Source organism: Argiope bruennichi, chromosome X1 (assembly GCF_947563725.1).
Source record: "Argiope bruennichi chromosome X1, qqArgBrue1.1, whole genome shotgun sequence".
In the NCBI taxonomy this organism is placed as follows: Eukaryota; Metazoa; Arthropoda; class Arachnida; order Araneae; family Araneidae; genus Argiope; species Argiope bruennichi.
The window spans coordinates 112,791,985-112,801,383 of record NC_079162.1 but is presented as its reverse complement, the minus strand read 5'-3'; the positions used below and the strand labels follow the sequence as shown (position 1 = coordinate 112,801,383).

Below are 9,399 nucleotides of genomic sequence, written 5' to 3'. Positions count from 1 at the left end.
AAAAGTTGGCGGTGGGGAAAATGGAAGATTATTTTGGCGGGAAAGTTAGTTTTTAATTAATAATTAAAATTCTAATTAAAAATTCGAAAAAAGAAACCCCAGGTGCACATTCCCAACCACCAAGGTATACATGTACCAAATTTGGTAGCTGTATGTCAAACGGTCTGGCCTGTAGAGCGCCAACACACACACACACACACACACATTGAGCTTTATTATAAGTATAGATTTACAAATGCCAACAGTAAACGGCAAAAGGCATATGTCATTCAGAGTTTATCTTGCTTATATCAAACAAAATAAAATTATTATGATTGATGCCAATCAATGTGAGGTGAAATAAAATCAAAAATATTTAGTGCAACCGCTAATTATTTTTCTGCTAGTTAACGAATAGTCATCTACACAGGATGTTGTCATTCAAAGTGCACAATATTTTGTCCGTGGCAAACCGCATATATTATTCAGAGTTTATCTGGCATATACAAAATAGAATTATTATTATCTATGCCGATCAAGTAAAGTTATATATAATGGAAATTTTTCAGTGCAAACAGTAATTTTTCTATTTATTTAGTAAATCGACAAACGATATTTTGGTTAGACAAGCGTATATGGTGTTCTTGCTTCGACAAAAAATATGTCCCCAAACGTTCGACACTTAATACATCTACCAACGCAGGATGTATAAATAATCCAATTCGAGCTCCTCAAACAAATGAGGAACGACAAGCCAGCAATAAAGCAGATCCTTTACGAATTGCAAATTCACGTGTTTCAGAATCACAAGATCAACATGCGGCAATAATCGAAAGACAACGTTTATATGATACCTAATCAAACGTATCAGAATCCAAAGACCAATATGCGGCAAGAAGCGAGGCAACTATTCATAACGGAAAGTCGATTGGAGAAGATGTGCTCGTTCCACGCATTCCCATTATTCCCACCGACATGCCTGTTGATTTCAAACGACTGCAGTTCCCCATTCGACTTGCATATTCGATGACCATCAACAAGGTACAAGGTCAATCACTCCAAGTGTGCGGATTGAACCTAGATAATCCATGTTTTTCACATGGCTGTTGTATGCTGGATGTTACAAGTCGGACAGCCAAGAAATGTGTTGGGTTTTGCTTAAGAAGGAAAAACGAAAAATATTGTCTACCCTAAAGCACTTGAAAAATAAAGTTAAAAAAAATAGAATAAATATTATTTGTACTTCTCCTTTATAATCAATGAATGTATTCATAGCCGATAAAAAAATAAAGATCATTCTTTCTATTATTATTAATTAAGCAAGACAGCTATTTTAAATTTCAAACGATATCTCCAAAATTATTTCTTCTATGGCAGCAACGCACCGGGAACCAGCTAGTGTTTAATAAATATTTGTATTTTCAAAAATTGGCAGTATTCTTTCTCTTAAACAATAAGTGTGCAAAATTATATGGAATTCTGTCTAGCTGTTCAGGAGAAGATGCGGAATATTCATGCATATATTCATATATAACCTCAAAATCTTTTTATTTATATGAAAAAAAGTTTATATATACAAAAAATTTTAATCGTCCAAAACCTTTATCGTCTGCTTTAAATTAAAATCAAAAGATTTTTAAAAACCATCAGTAACTAAATTTTAGCACAATTTTCTAATATTTCTTACATTAGCATTGCAAATTTTGTTCTAAAATGCTGCAATATAAGCACAATCAAGATATGCCCACATTATCCGAAGGCATGCGGAGAGAATCGAATGATCTGAACGGCGTGATAACATTGGCAGGAACTATGGTTGGTTCTTGAGGGCCATCAAGATGGCGGGAAGTGCATCCCGCCATCGGTAAGAGGCAGCCAGCCTTAAAAACTTTGTTTAGTCCTGTCGAGAAAGAACTACCAAACCATAAATGCCTTATCACCAAATCTGACATTGGTCCCGAAGATGGAAGAGAAAAAGGAAGCTCTACCCTCGGCGGGATTCGAACCCGCAATCCCCGGTTTAGGAGACCGATGCCTTATCCATTAGGCCACGAGGGCTCGAAAGATAAAAGGAAGGTTGTCTTCCGTTGAGAGAATGACTTAAGATTAATGTAAAGAATACATAGATCTCTACTTTAAGATCAATAAGAGAATTGACAAAAGGCATATTGAAAGAAAAAAAAAGGGAAATTATTTTTAAAAAATGGTGATTTTCGTTTGCTATGCGAACTTCAAAATCTTGAAGCTCGCATAACAAATGAGAACCTATAAATTTTGTTACTTCAGAACCGTCTACGATTAAAGGTTTTTCAATTAATAGAAATTGGAAAAAATGCTTAGAAGTGAAATTGGTATAGTTGAAAACATTAAATTTTAAATTTTAAGTTGGTATAAATATATTTTTCTGGAAACATGTTCTCCGAAATTATTGTAGAAAAATGAGAACATTTTGGTTAGTTTCTTCATTGAATATTTAATAAACTTTTATAATTTGAAAATCGACAATATTTTTCTCTTAAATAATAAGTCTGAAAATTTTTAAAGAATTCGGTACAGCTGTTTAAATGGAGATGCGGAACATGCATGTATAGATACATCGATTCATATACAGTCCTAATAAATTTTTATTTATATAAAGAAAAGCTTAAAATATGCAAAAATCTAGATCGTCTGCTTTTATTTAAAACCAAACGATTTTTAAAAACTACTAGTAATAATTTTTTTTCATAAGTATCTAATATTTGTTATATTAGTACTGCAAAACTTGTTCACAAATGCTGAAGTGCAAGCTTAATCAAACTACGCCCGCCATACAATGAGAGCCGAATACCTGGACGGCATGATAACATCTGTGGTAACTATGGTTGAGTCTTGTGGGTTTATCACTGCCCGCAATGTAGCCCCATTAAAAGAAAGTGCATCCCGCCATCGGTGAAAGGTAGCCATCCATAAAACCGTTGTTATACCCGCTAAGGTAGCGAGAAGCAACTATCACACAAGAAACTCCTCACCCTCGCTCAAGGCGCTGGTCGAAAACGTAGCAATAAGAAGCGATACCCTACGAAACGTTCGAAACCACCAACTCCAGCTAAGCAGACGGATGCCTTATCCGTTACGCCACGAGGTTTCGATTCCTATGCAGGAAGGTGTTCTTCGTTTGAGTGAATGACTTAAGATTAATATGAAGAATACATAAATCACTACTTTAAGATCAATAGTAGAATTATCAAAAGTCGGTGCACGTTAAACGTTCTGGCTAGGGATTGCAACACCGGGATACCGAATACCGGTATTTTGAGCCATTTGTACAGTTTTGTAATACCGGTATTCACAAGTTTAAATACCGGTTTTTCGGTATTTACTAGAAATTTTTAAAATGGTCTCCACTATATGTTCAGGGATCGCGAACATAGCAAAATAGTGTACGTTTTTGTTTTTATGTCTCCCTAACGGGCGAAATTAATTAGCTAATTAATGGCTTAATTAATTGCTTAAATCTAAATTAGCGAAACATGGATTATCCCTGAAAGAAAATATTGTATCCATAACGACTGATGGAGCAACAATTATGAAAAAAGTTGGAAAGTTGATTGGTGCAAATCGAAGATTATGATGTCACTACTGTCAATAGTGAAAAGGAATTGTCTCTTGAACAAAAATTAGAATTAGCGATAGTAAAAATTTAAAAAAAAAATTCAACGAACCAAAATACAATACAGAAATCAGCTATATCCAAAACCATCCGACGATAAATCGATTTATTTGAAGATGAGGGATTTAGAGGTAAATACTTGAAAAAAATATATCGCACATTGCTAACAGTACCACCAGCTAGCGTAGATGCCGAAAGAGCGTTTTCGACAGCTGGTCATTTTTACACAAAATTACTTTTCAGGCTTAATGGCAGTACAATTGATGCATAATGTTTTTTTAAGATCACATTTCAAAAATTTGTAATAGTACCACAGACTGAATAGTAATATTTACACTTTTTTTGCGATTTAAATAAATAAGATGTTCCTTTACTTTTTTATGATTATATACTGTTATAATTTATAAGTTACAAATTATTTTTTGTGATATTTACACTCTCTAACAAAACTGGCAAATAAAACAAAGAAACACCTGTGTTTTCTTTCTTTTTCTAAAATTTCTAATACCGGTATTAAAACCGGTATCCCGGTATTAAGATTTTAAAAATACCGAATACCGGTATTGAAATTTTGGTCCGGTATTGCAATCCCTAGTTCTGGCCAAACGTCCTCCCTCTTCTGTGGCGTGGTGTGGAGAGTGGGGTGCCAGCTCAGGTGTTGTCCTAGTCATCTGACCGCGGTTCCAAATTACGAGGTCCGTCCCAAAATAGCCCTAGTGCTGCTTTAAAACGGGACGTTAATATAACTAAACTAAACATCAAAAGTCATATAAAAAAAGAGAAATTATTTTTAAAGAATGGTTGTTTTTATTTGCTATACGAACTTCAAAATCTTCAAGTTTGCATAGCAAATGAGCACCTATAAATTTTCTTTCTTCAGAACCGTCTACGATAAAAGATTTTTTAATTAATAACAAATGAAAAATGCATAGAAATGTCATTGGTATAGTTAAAGATATAAAATTTTAAGATGGCACAAAAATATTTTTCTTAAAAATTTTCCTCTGAAGTTACTGTAGAAAAATCGGAACATTTTGGTTCATTTCTTATCAATTGAATGTTTAATAAATTTTTGCATTTTGAAAAATTTACAGCATTCTTTCTCTTAAATAAGAAATGCGTAAAATTTTATAGAATTCAGTCTAGCTGCTTAAAAGAAGGTGCGGAACATGCATACATAAATTCCTACATGGCTTCAATAACTTTTTATTTATATTAAAGAATGATTACAATATATAAAAAAAACTTTTATCTTTATAAATCTTTATCGTCTGCTTCATACTAAAATTAAACTATTTTTAAAAAATACGGTATTAATATTTGTCATAAAATGCTAATATTTGTTTTAATAGCATTGCAATTTTTTTCACGAAAGCATAATCAAACTACGCCTGACATAATCGAAGGCATACTGAGATAATCGAATAATCTGGATGGAGTAACAGCATCGATGTGAACTATAGTTGAGTCTTGAGCGCCATCACCTCTCGCGTTGTAGCCCCTTCAGGAAAATGCGCCCAGTCATCGGTAGAAGGTAGCCAGCCCCAAAACCGTTGCTATAACAAACAAGATGGCGTAGAGCAACTAACGTGCCAGAAACTTCCCATCCACAAAAGATTCTTCCCAAAATTGGAGATAAAAAGGAACGTCTACCCTCGGCGGGATTCGAACCCGCAATCCCCGGTTTAGGAGACCGATGCCTTATCCGTTAGGCCACGAGGGCTCGAAAATCAAAGGTAAGATTGTCCTTACTTTGAGCAAATAATTTAAGATTGGTATAAAGCAAGAAACTACTTTAAGATCAATGAAAGTGTCATCAAAAGTCATAGTAAAATAAAAGATATTTTTAAAAAATATACTTTTAGAATAGTTCAAAGTGTAAAAAAGACAAAACTTTGTTATTTTCATATTAGTTGAATGTTTATGAGACTTTGAAACGTTGGCAGTAATATTTCTATTTTTTAAATAATAAGTGCAAATAATTTCATTGAATTCAGCCCATTTGTTTAAGAAGAGATGTGGAGTATGAATGTATATATAAACACGATTATTTTTATTTATAATTACAATATATAGAAATAATCTCTCTTTCTTTTGTTATGTTTACGTAGAATATGCTAAATTTATTCCTACTTCTCACGCAATTAAAAAAACATGCGGCATAAATCTTCGTATTGCTTTTTATTTCATCCTCACAGTATTAAGGACATCCTAGAAATTTCATTTACTCAAAGGTCACACCATTTGCGTAACCATTACGGAAAATGACCAAAAGTTAAAAAATGTATATCTCTTAAAATAATCCAGAAAGGGCTTTAAATAGTTACGAATTTTACTGAAGTATCTCTTTCACAGTGTTAAACAAAGTCTTTAAAACTCATCAAAAAGATAATCAGTCTGTTAAATGACAGATTTGCTCATTTCGAGTGCTTCACCGGAACTGATGTTATTAAAATATACGCGAAATGAGCGGTGCTTCAGAAAAGTAAATGTGCGCAGTAGGTAATACTTCAGAGTGTATAAGAGTGTATCAAAGTAGTAATTAAACAATGATAAATGACACCTTTTCTCATATTACGTATCAAGCTTTACTATTACATAATGTACTAGAACTTTGTGTGATTTAAAAGCTGTGAATGCTTGATGTTCAAATATTTTATAAGATTTTATTAGAGACCGATAATTTCGAAGTTGGATTATTTCGACAATACAACAAGAGTTCGAGTTTGGAACGTTTTCATGCCTTCAATTTTATAATTAGCTTTGTGAATAATTTGCTTCAAACGATGTATAAATCACGGAATTTCTTAAGCAGTATCAACTTGATTCATGTTTGGATGTTATTTTTTAACTCTCATGTTTTTAAACTACATGCCAAAAATTCCTTAAATAAGTTTTATTTTAATCATAAAGTTACCAGGATGATATATACAGGGTTAGCAAGAAATAAGTTACCCATTTCAGAGGGCTCTATAATGCGTTCTGTTGGTCCAAATAAGATAAAATTTGAACTACAGATTATTCAGATAATGCGCTTTACATTTGTTAATTAAAAAAATTTACTACAAAAATTCACCAATAGATGGCGCTGTAACACAAATGGTATTTATTTGCATATATTGAAAATGTGAAACATAATTTGCGTTACAGCGCATGCCTATTACCATTTTTCTTTGGACAAAAAGAAGGCGGATTCCAAACAAACATTAGTTTCTTCTCTGTTCATCATGCCTACGTTCCAAGAAAAATGTTTACTGGTGAAATAGTTCACCAGATCCAAAAAAAACTCCGTTGCAGCTCTAAAGGAATTTCGTTTTGTGAAGCAGATACGAAGAAATCCAATGTCTCCAGGTGTCCTATGCAAGATGATGGAGAAATTTGAAAAAACTGGGCAACTTGGCATTCTTCCTGATAGAAGACGAAAAAAAACCTGTCTTCCAGCGTCGAAAATGTTGCGACCGTGCTCTTTGAAGCCAGCAGTCAGTCGCCGCATAATAATGTGTTTGACAGTTGCTTCCCGTGTTCTGGACATGCCGTATTCAACTGTACGAAAAATCGTACGGCAGATTTTGCATTTTTATCCACACAAAATCAAGTCTGTGCACCTGTTGCAGGACAGGGACTTAGAGGTCCGTAAAACTTTGGCACTTCAGCTCCTTGCTCAAATGGTGGTTGACACAACTTGGTCATGGAACATCCTGTGGAGTGACGAGGCCCACTTTTGCCTCAATGGGCAAGTTAACACCCACAACTTTCGAATTTGGGCAGAGGAAAACCCTAACGTTATCCAAGAACAATCCTTGCATGCTGAAAAAGTGACAGTATGGTGTGGTTTTACAGCTACTTTTATCCTTGGACCGTATTTCTTTGAAGAGATAACTTCAAATGGAATCCAAACCTGTTCTATCACAAGACAATGGTGCCAAAATATGCTAAGGGAATTTGCAATCTCAACTTTTCTACAGCCTGGATGCCTTCAAGACATCATTTTCATGCAGGATGGTTTACCACCTCATATTGATCGTCGTGTAAAGCGATTGTTAATACAGAATTTCACAGAAGCACGAGTTATCAGCCATCATTTCCCAATAGCATGGCCTCCTCGCTAGCCGTATATCACCCCTTGCGACTTTTCGTTGGGGGGATGGGCTTATTTGAAGGACAATATCTACAGTCAAAGGCCATCATCTCTACCAGATCTGAAGGACAAAATTCGGCGCCATATTCTTAATATTCCGGCAGAATCACTCTGGTCTTCTACAGAAAATATGGTTCTCCGATTAGAGCATGTTGTTGCAAATAAAGGAGGACATATTGAGCAATTTTAATTTTACTTTATTTAACAATTATAAACCATATTAAATGGTTTTATGCGTATTACAGCGCCACCTAAAGGTGAATTTTTGTACTATTTTTTTTTTTTATTTAAGAAATGTAAAACATATAATCTTAATAATCTGTAGTTCAAATTTTATCTCATTTGGATCAATAGAATTCATTTTAGAGCCTCTGAAGTGGGTAACTTATTTCTTGCTAACCCTGTATTATAAAAGGTGGAAGACTGATGGAAAAACAAATTGTTTTCATCTACCTTTTAATTTTTTATGTATTTATTTTAATGCTCTTTTTAAAAAAATACAGTTTCGTTGTGAAAAAAAAAAGGAATTTTATAAAAATTGACGGATAAGAAAAAGCACGACAAAATATTCGTAGATTCTGTTCAATGCATGTCTCTTTCTTGTCAACTTAAAAGATTTAATCTCAATAAAAAAGATTCAGATATATTTATAATCAAAACAGCTATACAGCAGCCTGCATTATATGTTGATTGGCTCACAAGTTTATTGTTTGTTTGTTTCTTATGGCACTTGCCACTGACAAGATCACTGTTACGAAGACAGCGATTTAAGCCTGAGGGGGAACGTCTCTTATTTTTTTATAGCAGCGCCAACTAGGGCCAAGAGTACGACTTTGCCACTCACACATCACTCATTCGCTTGCACAACCCCTTTTTAGAGGAGGGCACATTGACACATCTCACAGATAGAACAACAGAAGAACAACCATGCCCAAACCGGGACTCGAACCCGGGACGCCCAGATCACGGGGAAGACGCGCTACCCCTATGCCAGGACGCCGGCTCACAAGTTTATTGAATGTTGATAAGAAACAATGATTTTTTTTATCAAACATTTCTTTTTAATTTGTCCCAGACAATTTTCAATAGTTTTCTAAACTGGTATATGTAAATACAAAAAAATGTCTGTCTGAAATCTAAACAAGTATATTTTAAATAGTTTCAAAATGTTTCGTACTTTGAGAATAAATAAAATATAAGTACTTGATTTTGAAATTTGCAACAATGCTTAAACTATTATTTTTATGCATTTTTTTTTAAAAATTAGATAGAAATACATACAATAAATGTTATTCAGTCAAAATTTTATCGAAATTGCAGTTAAGAATATAGAATTTGTAGATGAAATTTAAGGAAATAAATTTATATTTTACAAAAAAAAATTGATTTTGAATTCAGTTTATTTTAATAAAAGAATGCCAATATCGATTGAAATTGATAACCCTAAAAAAATTCCATCTAGCTGAAAGGCAATGGGATAAACTTCAAAGACCGTCCATCGAGCATATCTTAACGGGCTTTATGTAATCAGCAGCATAGATCTTATTATAACTCTCTTTACTCAGGTGACACAGCATTCGGTATAACAACCCATCACATAGAATTAAAGACAATGAACTATTTTGCCTAT

The 9,399-nt window shown here is 33.7% G+C and overlaps 2 non-coding genes across 2 annotated transcripts; both read right to left on the bottom strand.

Annotated features, from left to right (window-relative positions):
- Positions 1–1,964: 1,964 nt before the first annotated feature.
- Trnar-ccu (transfer RNA arginine (anticodon CCU)) lies at positions 1,965–2,037 on the bottom strand. Its single transcript has one exon. It is a non-coding gene; the product is annotated as a tRNA-Arg (tRNA).
- A 3,244-nt stretch (positions 2,038–5,281) lies between these two features.
- Positions 5,282–5,354, bottom strand: Trnar-ccu (transfer RNA arginine (anticodon CCU)). Its single transcript has one exon. It is a non-coding gene; the product is annotated as a tRNA-Arg (tRNA).
- Positions 5,355–9,399: the final 4,045 nt, after the last annotated feature.